Here is a 15997-nt window from a genome sequence, read left to right on the forward strand (position 1 = left end):
CACTGTCACAAATAAGAGAAAGATTTATATATTTCTAAAATTCAAGAATACCAAGAGTTCTTTAGATGACAGGAAACCAAAGCTCTGCCTGGCTTAGCCTCCTAAGTGGTGGCCATACCACCAAAGTAGGCACAATAACTCTGAACGTGCAAGTAGCCAAAAATCTCCCAAGAGCTCCCATGCACCATCACTTCCACAGCAGACCTACCTCCGCGTTTAACCTACGTGAACAACACTGCCAAGCCTAGCTGCAAGTCCCTCCTCTCCAAAACCATATGCACTTTACACTTTTGGTTTCACAGCTACCTGTGTCCGAGCTCATGCCTTAGAGCACTCTGGGCTGATGCCTCAGGACTCCTTCTCAGCCACCTGGCCCAGCTGCAGGAGAACTCACCGCCTGTTTTCCAAGAACACTGTGGCTAAGGCACTGCAGGACTAACAGCCCCTTGAATGATTTAGTAAGGTACACCAGTGCCAGCCCATGTTACAGGCAAATCCAGGCTAAAGTAGCCACACATTTCAGCAAAATTTGTGCTGGAACTACCTCCATATCTAAATAAAAAAAAATATATAGGGATTCTAAAGGGACTAAGCCACAAATCCAGCTAAGACCTGGGAAGGCAGTGAGGTCCTGATGTACTCTGACTAAACTGCACCGTGTGGGAAGTGCCCCTTCTTCTTACATTTGGCAAATATGGTGCATCAAGAAGACGTTTCACATCAGTGCATACAACCTGAGGCAAAAGCCAGGAGTCATCCACTTTCTCAGTTCTAATCAGATGTCAGAAAGCACTGGCTGAAAGCATTTTTTGTCTCTTCCTACCTCCTTTCTCTCTCTCTCACGCGTGCCCTATCTCCCTCTCCCCCACCCACGCACTTTGTTTAGGACAGTTCTTTGTGATTTGCCTGCAGCAAGGTCTATTCCTAACCAACCTAAGATAATGGAGACTCTTTAGTGTGGTGCCCTTTTCCAAATCCTCTTGCACATAATTAGTTGATATTTAAATACAGTCAGTTGGAGCTGAGTATGTTGTCTGTAAACAATGTGAAGGGAGTGAAAGAGAGAGACAGTCAAGCCAAACAACTTGACATCCTGCCAGCCCAGCAGGCATCTGAAAGGAGTTTTCAATTTCACATCAACATTTTTGTTCCAAGAAAAAAAGAGAACTTGCACTCTATTTAAAAGCTGTTGCAATTCTATACACTGCCTGAAAATGAGTGTACTTTACCTAAACTCCTCACTTTTTATAAGAGAAGCAACCTATTGACACAAGTCAGGAGATATGATGCTCTTCCATCTTCACCCATCTCTTCTTTCTGCCAGAAGGTTTTGTATTATTAAGTGTACTGGAAGCGATTCAAACCCAGCCCTTTAACCTGGTGTGTGATGTGCTTCTAAGTTATAGCCTACAGTCCAGCATTTAATATGATACCAAACTCTCCTCACTTTTTATCTTCAACCATGTACTCTCATCTCTGTAAGTGATGCCTGTAAAAGATTCATTTGTTAAATTCAATAACTAACCAAGGATGAATTTTGTCTATACTGATAGATTGAAAACACACATTTTGTTATTAAGTAACCATATCTCAATTTCATTTCCTCCACTGAAAATGTTCAGGTTTGTGTTAAGCTAGGTAAAATTACTGGGTTCCTGAGGACATCCATGCAAGACAGTTACATATGTCTCTTCAAAGTTTAAAATTCACAAACACCTGACAAATCTTTTGTTACTGTCTTCCACCTCCACACTTTCCTTTTTATCAGTTCTTGCAGCCAAGTTTAGCAAATACGCTAAAACATATTCTTATATTGTAAATAAAATAATTAGAGCTTAAACAAAAAAGGCTCCCAAATATTGTCTAAATAACACTACTCCAAACTCTCAGTATGCTTTATCCACAGGAGATGTCTTCATAGATTAATAGGCACAAGAGTTTTCTGCCAGCTCTCCTGGCTGGCCAGCCATTATCTGAACATTAGATGTCACATAGGTTTCAGCACAGTGCTGAAGGTGAGTTGATAAGCCTTGCTAATGAGGCAGGTATATTAGTTTGGGCTTAGTACAGTGCTAATGTGTTTGTACTCACACCCAGGCAGCTCAGAGTACAAGCTGAAGAGTGTGTGAGCCTTTCTTCTCTGGTAGACATATCCATTGCATTCTATAATAACAGTACCTGTAACCTGCAGGCAACTATGCAATGAGATATAAGCAATACCTGTCAAAACACAGACTGAACATTCAGCATCCACAAATATTCCTACTGAAATAAGCTGGGCTATGAGCACATGAGATTGGCTCATCTTCAAGAGTACAGTTAATCCATGCACTATGTGCAACACTACTCCACAGTCCTTACAGAGTTCAGTTAAAGCATTTTCTTAGATGGCTTTTAGGGACTTTGAAAGTGCTCCAGGTACTCCACTCAACTTTGCAGTTTAGAAATGTTATGATCTGAGTGTGGCATAAAATGTATAGAAAGCAGCTGCTTTTTTCAAAGGGGATCTCCTTATCTTTCATTCTCCCTTTCAAAGCCTCCTTTCCCAGGAACTACCAAACACTTCTGCACGACAGAACTTCCCCCATCTCAGGCAGACACACGGCCCACCTGGAAAGAAACACACCTCACACAGTCTGTGGACTATGGTCACAGAACCACAGAATATCCTGAGCTGGAAGGGTCACACAAGGACCATCGAGTCCAACTCCTGGCTTCACACAGGGCTACCTAAAAACGAAACCATATGTCTGAGAGCATTGTCCAAATGCTTTCTGAACTACAACAGGCTGAGTGCCATGGCCACTTCCCTGGGGAGTCTGTGCTAGTGTCCAACCACCCTCTTGGTGAAGAAACTTTTCCTGATATCCAGCCTGAACCTCCCCTGACATAGTTTCATGCCATTCATACCATTCCTTTGGGTCCTAAAGTCTTTGCATAGTCTATCCTAAGGTTTCCTTTAAACTGAAAATGCAATTTCTCAGGCACCATGAATTATGGTGAATTCCTTGCCATTCTCACATGTAATGTACTAAATTAAGATGCCAGAGAATCTAGAACCTACATACTTTATCCTTGTAAGGTTTCGCTCCAGAGTAAGCAAGTCACCAAAGCAGGCTGGAAGTCACTCCGAGATGATCTGCAAGCACTTGATGATTTTAATGTTTCTGCAAATACCATCCTAGCACAGATAGATTTTTTCATTTAAAAAAAGTGATCAGGAAAAACATTGCTGCTTTAAAAAGATGCTAGCACAGGGAAAGCTTAGCAGCAGCAACATCATACTGCAGTTGGTTAGTATTAATAGGAAGAGTACCATCCTTCTAGCCACCAGGTCACAGCAAGTAGATGAACTGTGGCTGCAGGAGTTACAACAAAATGTGCACCAAGCTGTCGTAATGGAGGGCAGGGAATACTCCAATGTTTTTCATAAAAGGCAACAGGTTGCACTGAGGGGCTGCAGAGTCTCCCTACTTGGAGATATTCAAAGGATGTCTGGACATGGTCCTAGGCAATCTGTTTGGGGTGACCCTGCCTGAGCAGAGGTGACCTCCACGAGCCCTGACCTCAAGCACTCAGTGATTCCGTAACGACATGGCTTCTTTCCAGGGACATGCAGATAACATCCACTGCTACCCACCGACACCACTTCAGAACATCAAGTGACGTATAATGAAGATGAACACACAGTGCTGATTGTATCACATTTCAGAAGTGAAATCAGGAAAATTACTGAAGAACAACCTCTGCACCTAAGTCATGGGCTACAACAGCATCAGTACAGCAACACATCCCCAGCTGTGGTTCATAGCCCCCAGACATCCCACATGGTGCAGGGTATCTGTCACTTTAATGCCAGAATACAGTTCCTGAAAATAAAGCCTGCTCCTTTTATTGACTCAAGTTATTTACTAAAAATAAAGACTCATCATCATGAGAGTACAGACAGGTATTTATTTGAAATAGGATGAGGTCTAGAGCATTTTAAGATTTTGTCTCTTTGACTGAAGCTTGTCTCCACAGGAACACTTTCCCTGTTACATGGTACAATTACACTGCAGTACTTAAACCCTTGTAGTTATACCAGAATTACCTCTTCCTCCCTGTGGTCACTCTTATTCCAGAATAAGGATGGGGTTTCATTTTTTTTTTTTATTTTAACTATTTCCAACTGCATGGGATAAATAAACAGACAAACAAACAGAGGCATTCAGGTAACAGTGCCCAGACACGGGGCAAAATCCACACCACTCCCTTGATTTCTTTGCACTCTAGCTTCCACCTGAACACTGCTCCTTTACAGACAAACCCTTTGCTGCTGTTGCGTTGCAGTTTTTCCCTAGCTGCTGGAGGAACCTGCTTTGGCAGGGGGGTTGGACCCGATGATCTTTCAAGGTCTCTTCCAACCCCTACAATTCTGTGATTCTGTGAAATCCTGCACAGGAGCTAAGGGCCTGCTGTGTGTACATAGCCAGGGCCCTGTGCTTGCTTCTGAGGGTGTTTTATCCCCTCGGCAGCCCTCCTCATATCACGAAGTGTCTTATTCCAGAAGCTGTCCACTCAGAGTCACAGTAAGGGGAGCATTTTCTATAAAGAGCAAGCATATACCTGTTCTCCAGATGGAGCTAATTCTTCACCCATCCAGACCACGGCTGGAGTTGATCTGCACTTGCCAAAGCTATGCAAGGTTTTAGTATATCCTGTATAGTATATTTAGGATATTTATGTACTAATATATATACTATATTAGTATAAGGGCATTCTGTTTGCTGCCTGCCACCCCTGCTGCACCGTGTTGGACAGCAGCAGCAATGTACAACTCGGAAGAGGTGACCATCTTCAGGACACCAGACTTAGGGAGCTTTGTCTCCCACCATAGCGGGGCAGTAACGCAAAGGCAGTTTTATGGCTACAGTATCTTATGAACCAAATCCACAAGTGTATTTCCATATCATCATGACTGTCCACATCCAGGGAGGACATAGCCCACTATTGGTCAAGTACTACAACAACAGCTCTGAGTCAGCTTCAGCCAGCTATCTCCAAACTCATTTTACAAACTGCCCTCTGAAGGCACTGTCATCACCTTCCCGCCACCACCACGGAAGGCACCGGGGTCACAGCCACTACATGAAAATAGGAGCAGCTGCAATCAAACCTGAGCTCAAGCAACTGAACCACAACTTCCCCTCACAGTATCATGGAGAAGATGAAGGTCCTAAAGGTAGCTCAGATGCCTTGCCATAACCTGGGAAGGGCTGGGATAGTTGCAGAGGTGGTGCGCTCAGCTCCCCGGAGGGAAGGTGCGCCTGGAATCACTCATCAAGAGGTTCCAAACCAATTAAGAAGAGACGCTCACAGGCTATGTTGTACTTTCTTTTTTTTTTTTTCCTCAAAGAAAATTGCTGGGACACAGTACCAATGAACTCGTACCTCTTTTCCAGAATTATACGTGGAAGATTTGTTGGCAAAAAAAAAATCCCTCATAGATCTTCTGTGAATTTTTATCACTGGCAAAAGCCCATCCTATGATTCTTGTTCATAAATGCCTCCAAAATTATCAGATCTGAGTAAAACTTGTCAAGCAAAACCATTTTCCCAGTAGAAAGCAGTGTTCCATTGTGAAGAGTAGTTTTCTCTACCAACATATCCTATTTGTTAACGTTCAGAGGTGGAAACTCTCAAAGCAAATTTTTCTGCATAATTTTCCGATTTCACTTAAACAAAACTTCTTATGCATAAATTTCCTCGCATTTTTTTCCAGGAAGGACAACCCAAAAAACCCCAACTTTCTAATAGCTCTTAAAAGTATCAGTTACTTGTCTGAACTTGTTATAGGAAAAACACTAGGAAAAAGACAACACTGTGACTGTGCTTGGTTTATGTTACAAGTTAATATGCTATTAAAATGTTTAGGTCTTATTATGCACTTTAAAAATGTTAGCGCTTAATGTGCTCTGATTAGAGCTTAACAAGCCCTTTAAAATGTTACAATGTTAAACCACCAAATCACATTGTGTCTACGGAGTAAGAGGCTTAAAAAATCTTCTGTTCTTCACAACCTAACCCTTACATTAATAAAAACAAAATCCAGTCATAATGAGTTTATATCATATATCAGAATGTTTTGACATCCTTAATGACTGGGAGTTAAAAAGTTGGCTTAACTCTATGTGCTAGTGTGTGCTTGTTTGAGTGTAGGAGTTAAGGTTAGTGGTTTTCTGAAAGCCTTAAATAACAGAGATAATGGAGATGAACATCGTGCGTTTTTGCCATAACTGGTGTCTGGAATCCTATTGCCTAATTTAAAGGGCCAGTTATGTGACTGTGAATAATTGAGAAAATATCCATTTAGCCTCACAGATGCGATGCAGTGGGCAGGATAGCTATGTAGTGACACGGCCAGAGAAATCTGGTAAATTCTGGTTAGCGCCCACATCTAAGCGCTAAGGCCCAGATTTTCAAAACAGGTAGGGAAGCGTATGCATGGTACTGGGGTTGTCAACTGCAAAGACACACAGATCAGGGCCAGACCCTGACACCACTCAGACCAGTCAGTATGACGTGCCACCAGCAGTCCCACGCTGACACTGGTAGCCAAGCACTTCCAGCACTCCACAGTTCTTGCAGTCACTCTTGCGCAGCACACAGTTCTTGTTATCCCTCGCTTGGAAAGAAGCTCTGAACAAAGGACACCTTCACAACCTCCAGCAGAGCTCGAGAAACATTAAATGGTGTAACAACTGCGGCTGTACAAAACAGACGCTTGAGAAAAAATCATTTCAACATACAAATTTCTAGTGCCAGGAACAATTGCTATGGTATGTAAAACAATGGATACCTACAGTGGTGGCCAGCAGATGTCCTGTATCTGTAGCTATGCAAAAAAACACTAGGACAATAAAAACGATAGGCTTATTTCTGTGTTTTGCTCTTTTAGTTTAGGAGCATGTTACTCTCTTGAACTTGAACGATCACTTGGACAAAATGTATTCACTTCAGTATAAGCCTAGCTTTCTTGAAAACTGTAAATTTGGGAGACATCCAATCACAGCAAAACAAAACCACATGACTTATCTAGCTAATTACAGAGTGTGAACAGTGAATTCTAAAGTAATAGCCATGACAGATAGTTCTCGAGGTTGAAATATGCTTGCACGCCCTATTCATCAAATAATTCCAAATAAATAATTCAGCAAAATGCTCAATCTTCATGGATAATTAACAGAAAAAGTGGGCTAATTAGCCCAATAAACTGTTTGCTGCAATTAACTCTTCTAAGCTTTAAAGGGCCATTCTTCATGGATACAATTTTCAGGAGGACTATTAAAGTATTACTGAGTATTTTCCACTGGCGTGGGATGTGTTTTTGAGCTGACTGTCCCAAGTCAGACCATTTCAAGACATCAAGAGCATGTATGGCTCCCCGTGTTACTTTCTCATTGCAGACAGCTCGAGCCTATATTATCAACTCAACTTATACACACCTCTGTGCTAATACACAAGCCTACTATACTCGAACCCACATTGTTGATTTACTCCTTGTTAAATTGGATCTCAATTTCTTGCTAGATAACATGCTGTAGAGCATTTCTCTTGCCTTTGGTTTTACTTGTTTACTAACAGAGTATTGAGAAACAACATGACAAATGTTTAAAGGCTTAAAAATTTCTTTCCCTTTCTCTTGAACTTTCATGTTCTGTTCATTTTAAATATGTGGCAAATTGATTTTGTATTTTCCATATTAATTTTCCTATGTTCCTGTGTATTAAAATAACTAACAAAGAAAAATGATTCCATCTGCTCTGCCCTTGGTTGTTTATGCCTTCAGAGATGCTGGGCTCTATGCAGAGAGCAAAGGAGTGCCTCAGAGCCACTCTTCACAGTAAAATTTTCTCCAACCTCAAGCACCCAAAATCACAAGGTTTGATTAAAACAAATTCAACGTTAGATTAAAACTAATTATTATTAATCAAATTCATCAAGTAACCCAAACACACTCACACAGAAACAGAACTTTAATTTTCTTTCCATTTTCTTGCTGGTGTCTGCACTTCTCTGTTATACACGTGGCAGTTTTTCAAAGCCTTCTGCTTAACAATTACAGCTTAAAATTAGAGAGAGTTCAACAAGGGGGGAAGAGAGGGAGAGAAAAGAAAAAAAAGAGAGGGAAAGAGAGAAGACCGCCCTGGGATTGCTGACTCAGCAGGGATTCCTTGCCTGGGAGGGGACCGGGGTGCCAGGGTGGAGATGGGGTCAGTGCCAGTGACTGCCAGAGCACTCCAACAGGCCAAGGAAGCAAAGGTCAGCCTCATGCTTTCCAATCTTTTGGGGACATGTGGCTCTAGGAGGTGCATGAGCACACCACATGCACCCGGGGCCAACAATTCACCAGGACAGGCCACGGGCAGATGTTCTGCACAATTGCCTGCACATTTCCCCTCTGTGGGCCCATAAAACACCCCAGCCCATCTCCCTTCTTTCTTTTGTGCTCCTCTCTAGCTCATTAACTTACTTCAGCAAATAGGGTTTGGTTATTTCTCTGTCCTGCATCTCCCCAGCCCAGGCGACAACAGAGGCGGAAGCTTTGTGGGGAGGGGTTTGTAAGGAGGCACTGGGCAGGAGGGCCCAGCAGCGTGGACACGCTCCTCTAGCTGGGCTCCACACACCGCTTCCTTGCTCCCTTCACACGCAGGGTGCTGCCGTGGGCACACTTTGCTTCACACACGTTTCGCCCTGCGCCTAGTCACTAACTGAGGCTGGCAGCAAGCTGCAGGCACGGAGCTTGCTGACATGCACGCTGCTGCGCTGTGTGGGGGGCGTTGCTGCCCATAATGCCACAGAGAGCAGGGGTTACTGCGGCGGGGAAACCTAAATTCAGAGCCTGTTAATATTCCTTAATAGGCGAAAGGCAGAAGAGTGAGGGAACAGAGCAAACAATACGTAACAGCATTTAAATTAAGTACATTAACAATAAATACTCCCCTGTCAAGAATATGTCATGTAATTATATTTACTGCACTGAACAGAGGTAACCAATGTTTTGAGAGGGTGGTTTTGCACTCCCAAGATGACTCTCCTTTGGGGACAGCATATGTGAATAATCAGTCAGACATGGGATATCAGCGGTGAAAAATCCTCCTCCAGCACAGTGTGCCAGTTGTGATGGCTAGAAAGTTAGCACCCTCTCCTGGATTAGACCAGAAATGTAATGTACATTGCATTGATCTAAACCACGGCTCGGGCATTCTTTGGCATTTTTATATTTTTTCTCCATAATCCTGAAGCCTCAGTCCAGGTAAATCTATGCTTCCTAAAGAACTGGAGTGGGTGTATGAAGGCACAGCATATCACCTAAGCAATGACAATAATCTCACTCCAAACACACGGAAACCTCTGCTAAATTGCCATATAACTTCAGGATGTGCAGGGGATCCCCACAGAACTCACATCCGCAGAACTGAGTGGTGTAAACTGCAGTCACAAAATGCCAGGATCCACAAAAAGTCACTGCAAAGCAGCCCTCTCTCATGGCCTTGACACTTTGTCCCTCAGGCTTTATGCAAGCAAAGGGCTGTTGCTGTGAGTAGGAATTTGGCCCAGCCAGGGTGCACGTAAGGACAGCAGGACTTACTGCCTGAGCCGAGAATTCGAGAACGAAGGCTGCAATGGAGACAGAGAGCAGATCATAACAAGAAATTTTGCTAGGGTTTCTAGTGTGTTTACTAAGTGTCCTTTGCAAAAAGGTTAAGATATTGCACAGTTTTCACACAGTTTCCAGACCACAAGGGAACACAAAGCAGTTCCATTTAAAGAATTACAACTTCAGTTTGCTGTTCAGAAAAGCTCAAAAAGCTAAGATTAAACCAGGAAAAGAATGAAAATGTAAGTCTCCATAGCTCATACACCACTGGGGATTTGATCAAATTCAGGTAAAATCAGTGGCAACAGAATTAAGATGTCCCTTTATTTTAAAAGTAGAGCTTAAAATGGCTATATAAGTATGCACATACAAAAGTTTAAATAAATTTGTTTTCCTGTCTAACTGTAGGCTTTAGTAACTCCCAAATATAATCCTTTAAGATTATATAAGACCTTTCACCTGAGAAACTGAAATTTCTTCAGGCTTTGAACAATAACCTTTGGAGATAAGCATGCACTACTTGTAAATGAGAAAACAAGGCAGAAAACCAAAAAGCAAAATGAAATGCACACAGGGCAAGTGAGTTCTCCAAACAGGAAACCATTAGGATTAAAGCCCAGATTTTTCAACTCCTATATCTCTGCTTTTGCTACAAAAAAAAGCCATTCTAAAATGGAGATGTTTAAAAGCCAATGACAAGAAAGAGACATATCTACAGGACAATCCAACCTCCTTAAATTGGAATCAACCCGCACAAGAAGTTTGCTCTTTCTACGAGGAGTCAACTGCGCTCCAGATCAGACACTTCAATTAGGTAGTCAGAGCCATCTAAGAGCAGTATTGCCAAAGAGCTTTAAGAGCAAGCATGGGAATCCATGCCATAATAGGAGAGATTATCCACTACTGTATCTCACTAGCTGGTAAGAAAAACAATCTTGTTATCCAAACTCCAAAGCTTTGGACTTTATATTACTATTATAAGTAGATATTCATAGATACACACAGAGCTGTCTCCAGGGGTGTTGGTGCTGTATAAACAGAGAGCAAGCAAAGGTTACTCTAGTTCAATTGCTCAGATAGGACTGACTCCTTAACAAAGCTGTTAACATCTCCGAGCTTCGATCTGCCTGAGCACCTCTCTCACAAACCCACTGTCCAGTCACGGACTTTGAGGCCAGCTCAAATAAATTCCATTACTCTGAGGTTTCCAAGGGTGTGGGAGTCCCTCACTGACTGGCAGCCTTTCTCAGAATTGTGAGGTATGCATGGGATGGCAGCATTGTGGACGGTGCCTGCATTGCCCTGCTCTCCAGATCTGTCAGCCTATGGAGAATTTCACCAGAGCCAAGACATATACAAACAATTTTAATAAATGTAAATAACAATCCTATTTTACACAAAGGCATCTAACCAAAGAATTCCACTGCCAAAATTATGCCTTGCTATTTAGTTAAAAAATGCTTCTTTTACACTAAGCAAGGCAACACTAAATGCCCCTAACAATCAAACATAAAATACACTTCAGATATTATTTTCAGGACAGCAAATTGAAAGACTCTTATAAAACACTCTGCCCTAACGCCACTCAAATTAGTAGTTAGGTTAGTGCTAGTCAGCTAATGCTAGTGTTAGATGAGATGTTATAAAAATATGCTTTCTCTGAAACAGCAAAACATCACACACACAACAGCCATGTTGCCCAGGAAAAGGTGCCGAATCTTCTACCTCCTGAGAAAAGGGACGGGAAGGGCGAGCAGCAACCCTGATCCTTACATAGGAATTCAGTCAAGAAAGGAAGAATAATGCCTGAATTATGAAGTACAGAGATACAGAAAAGATATACACATACTGGAAATGTTCAAAGGGACCTGCAAACTAAACCACTATTCAGACTAAGAACAGAGGCAGTTCTTTGGCATTCTCTAGGGAACACATTTAACCCTTCTAGAGAGTTCATAATTGCTATGAGCAGTAATGATTTATTTCTCTTCTGGATTATGTCAATTTTATACTATCCATCCCAGTAACAATTGAGTGGCTCTCCAGAATCTTTCTCATAGCCTTTTTGCATTAAGAATCTTGATTAACATCTGTGACATGTTTCTATGTCTCCAGACAGACATATATTTTGAGACAAAAGAAGGACTTGGGTTGTTTTAAACCATGTTTTCCTGACTCTGCTCAACTGGTATCTGTAAAGGAATCTCAGGGATAAGAGAGCACGGAGCACAGAACCTCTCCCAGGACTCAAGCTAATGACATCATTTCTATGTCAGGATGAATCAAAGTTGCCAGAAATTATTTTGGCTCCTTTGACTTCTACAGACCTCCATGAGAATTAATATTCCTAATTCTTAGTTTTGAAAAAGCTGTACCTTAAATTTGGCCCTATGTATGTCACAGTACTGTACAATCTGGCAGGATTTAAACCCAGCTAGTTTGTGCTGAGTGCACAGTAGTAACTAACGATACAACTGGCCTTTTATTCTGAGTATTGGGTATAAGAATTTACAAGCTTGTATAATGTTCCAGAGTTGTAATATTACACATCTTGGAGATTTACTGTAATTCCTATTGATATGAACAACAAAAAAATTCTTTCTGAATGAAATGTTGCAAGTTAGTGAAGACTTTTATTCTCTGCTGCATAATCTGATTCATGTTTACCCTCAACATTAATATTAGCTGTGACAGCTGTATTAAGAAATGCCTACAAAAAAGTAGCAGCTCTACAAACTCTCAAGTTCCTGCAGTGACTGCTGAGCTCTTTTTATTCAAATAACATAACTTAAAATAAATACAAACTGTTTCTTTTATTTTTCACTCATGGAATGCGATTTTTTATGTTTGGCTTTTGCAATTCTAAAAAAAAAAAAAAAAAAAAAAAAGAAAGAAAGAAAGAAAAAAAGAAAGGAAATCATCTCCCTTATATCAAGCATTTCCCATAAACTCCCCCGATAGGTTCATTGCCAATATTTTTGCTGCTAGTCTCCATGGATACCAATACAATGGCTTTCAAATCTGTTTCTTAGAAAGGACGATTCCAGTCCCATACTTCAGCCTCTGGAGATTGTTAGTAATTGCTGAGATGTTCTGATGGTCAATGAGGCTATCCAAATAAGTGTAAAATTTTATTACAGTGCTACATTAAAATACTTGTTCTAAAATACTATACCCACATTAGCAAGAACTTGTCAAAAAAAATGACCAAAAAATTATCTAGAAATTTTGGTAATTTAAATATAGTATTTTTCTTTAATTATATTAAAGTTACAATATAAATTATCTACAGTTAAACATGTTAAAGCCAACCAATCATTTTGGTATTCTCAAATTTTCCACTGCTTTATTTCTTAACCCTTTTATCCCTTTTGATGGTATAATAGTGGCATGATGGGGAAAAAAAAGAAAAAAAAAAAAATGAAAAAGATTTAGAAGATCATAACTTAAAATACTGGGTTTTGTATTAAGAAGTATTAATTTTTAATCTATTTCAACTAATTCACAAATATCCTTTTAGAAAAATGCAGGCTTACGCACGCATGCAAATGAAGGTCTTTGTGGCTGGGTCACAGTCTGTGTTTCTTCTCAGTAGTATCCATGCAGATGGCCAGCACGTGCAACGAGATGTAAGTCAAGCACTCAGCAAGTGGGGCTAGTTAAATGCTAACCGCTACAGAAATAGTAAAGTAGTAAGCTATAGAACCTGATTTTTTTTCAGAATAAGGGAGAGGTAGATGAACAGACTTTTGGCAAGACTTTAAGACTCTTTTCTAACTTACCAGAAAATTTGAATACAATAAGAAAAATTTTCAGTCATGTCTTTTAAGAACTTATGTTCCAAATAAAGAATGGGAAGTTTAACAACTGGTTTTTAACTAATTATTACTGCCATGATCCATTTGTGAAAATAGCCCTGACTTTCCATGGAAAAAGTAGTGAATCGTTGAGCTGAAGCTCAAATATTAATGACAGCCAGTAATCATTTTGGTGCCACATTTGGCTTGATTGGATGTCAGCCCCGTTTTTCTGGTCTTTTTGGCTGGAAGCAGACTTCCCCAATGTCCTCCGGAGCACTTCGGTGAGAGCCCATCCTGCCACTCTTCCCTCACTCCCCCTGTGCTACAGAAAGTCCCATGCACCTGTCCTGCTGTGGAAATGTGTAAGAGACAGAAGACACATCAAGGGCCAGGATCGAGGTCTGTGGCCTTTCTCACCTCACAAAACCATTGTGGAAAAGCCAAAGGACTACCCAGTGACTCAGGAAACCACACTGTGCTATTAATCCTAGGCTCTATTTATGGGATCTGTGCAAAATAACAGCTATTATTATGAGCTCATGCTCTGGCAGCTATGGAAGAGCAGCAAAGCACCTCCATGACTTAAATACTACTTAAATGAGCGTGTGAAACACAGAAGTTGATCGAGAGAGCCTCTGCACAACAAGAGAAGGCTTACTCCCAGGAAATCTGACAGGTACTTTGTCCTGCTTGGAGACAACCAAGAGTTAACAGGATTTTTACGTTTAATTTCAACTAGGGCAAATCACAATGTATGTGACTGCATTTTCTTCCAAACTGTACACATTGAATAGTCAATTAATTTTACTTAAAAGCTCATATACCATCTTGGCTTCTTTAGGTAGGTCAGATATGTGGGTTTTTTTCCTCATTATCGTCAGTATTATGAAACTTGACAGTGAAAATATCTGAAGTTCCTCTTTTACAGTGAGTATATCTTGTACAGAAAGTATTGCCTTCCGTACATCCTGAAGTCTCCTTTTGTGACCCGTCTCCTTAGGCTAAAAGTTCAAAGGTTGGCTAGCCATTGTTTTTCTGAAGGACTCAAGAGCTAACTTATAAAGGCCATGCCATCCCTCTGCTCACAGTGGTGGTGTTCAATTTACCTAACTAATAGGTTATTTCAGTTAAACATTCACATCCTGCACAGAGTGATTTTCTGACCTACAAATGGTATTGGTGCTATTGTTGATACACCCTTTCAGAATCTGTGGTGCATCAGTAAATTTGTTTTTTCTGCACAAGCATCCTTGAATAATGCAAGTCTATTTGTACAAAGAGTACGACAGGAAGGGAAGCTAAAAACTGAAACCTAAGATGAAATTTGAAGAGATAATTACAGTTAAAAGAATTTCTGTTTGATTACTGGGCTTTACAACTGGGAGTGTCCTATTGCACTCATATTAATATAATCTGGGCAATCTGAGAACAACTGTGCAAAAGAAAGAAAACTATCATTCTGCACAGATGTGAATCAGCAGAATTGTGTTTTCTCAACTGGGAAGTGGTTTAAACTTCCTCTTTCATCTCCTATTGTTTTTAGAAAATTGTCTTGTGATTGTTCTTCAGCTACACAAACTAAACCACTCCCTGGATAGGCCCAGGATATGCTTTGATTTCATTAACAATCTGAAACAAAAACCAAAGGACCCAGGAATAGGATTAGATACATACCAGAAGACATGACACCATCTCTATGGCACCAAGGTTTCTGGAGTTTGGTTTGGTGGTGCTTTTTGTTTTGTTGGTTTTGGTTTTGGTTTGGTTTGTGTTTTGTTTTTTGTTTTTTTCTCCCATTTCAAGCAATGCTGAACTTTCATTAAACATAGGTAGCCAGGTAACAATCTCTTGGTTTAAAAAGAGAGATGATACCCTCCATTCTTTCCTTAGCAGCACGTACTTAGTACAAGACTAACCCACCCTCTGCTACTTCCCTTGTAAATCCCATTGTAGTGAACAGAAGATTGTTTCTGAAAGCTACAAGTCTCTATGCATGTTCTGGGATTCACTGTGGCTCGTATCTATGTACACTGAAAACTACAGGAGCTCAAATCTGGGCATAACAAAGATGCTCTTACAAAGAGCTCCCTTCACTCTGAGGCACCCTTTGCCTGGACTGCAACTCCTGCTCTAAAGTATCACGCACAATATTGGCTGACTGTCTTCCAGCTGCAGCAAGGCTGATGCTGCATCTATTGAAATGCCCAAACCCTCCACTTTCATTCACTGACAGGTGGAACTAACATGGAGAAACAGGAAAAAAGGTTAGAGGAAGAAGACCCTAATATCATCTGCTGCCAGCACTGGTTTACAGACACAAGCTGCCTGAAATTTCTTTGCCTTCATTTGCTTGCAGGGAATTGTTACATTTTCACTTTCCTTCAGTGGTAGAATTGAGAGGGTGAGAAAGTTTTAACAGAAATGAGCACCTAGCTGGTATCGTTGTCTTTTCCATGTCTGATGGCTCTGTCCACGCCTCATGCTCTCCTCTTAATAGTCATTGGGTTACACCAGGATACCAGAAACATCCCAGGAGTGAGTCCATGAATGCTAA

The sequence above is a fragment of the Netta rufina genome (genome assembly GCF_964035555.1).
Source record: "Netta rufina genome assembly, chromosome: 13".
Lineage (NCBI taxonomy): Eukaryota > Metazoa > Chordata > Aves > Anseriformes > Anatidae > Netta > Netta rufina.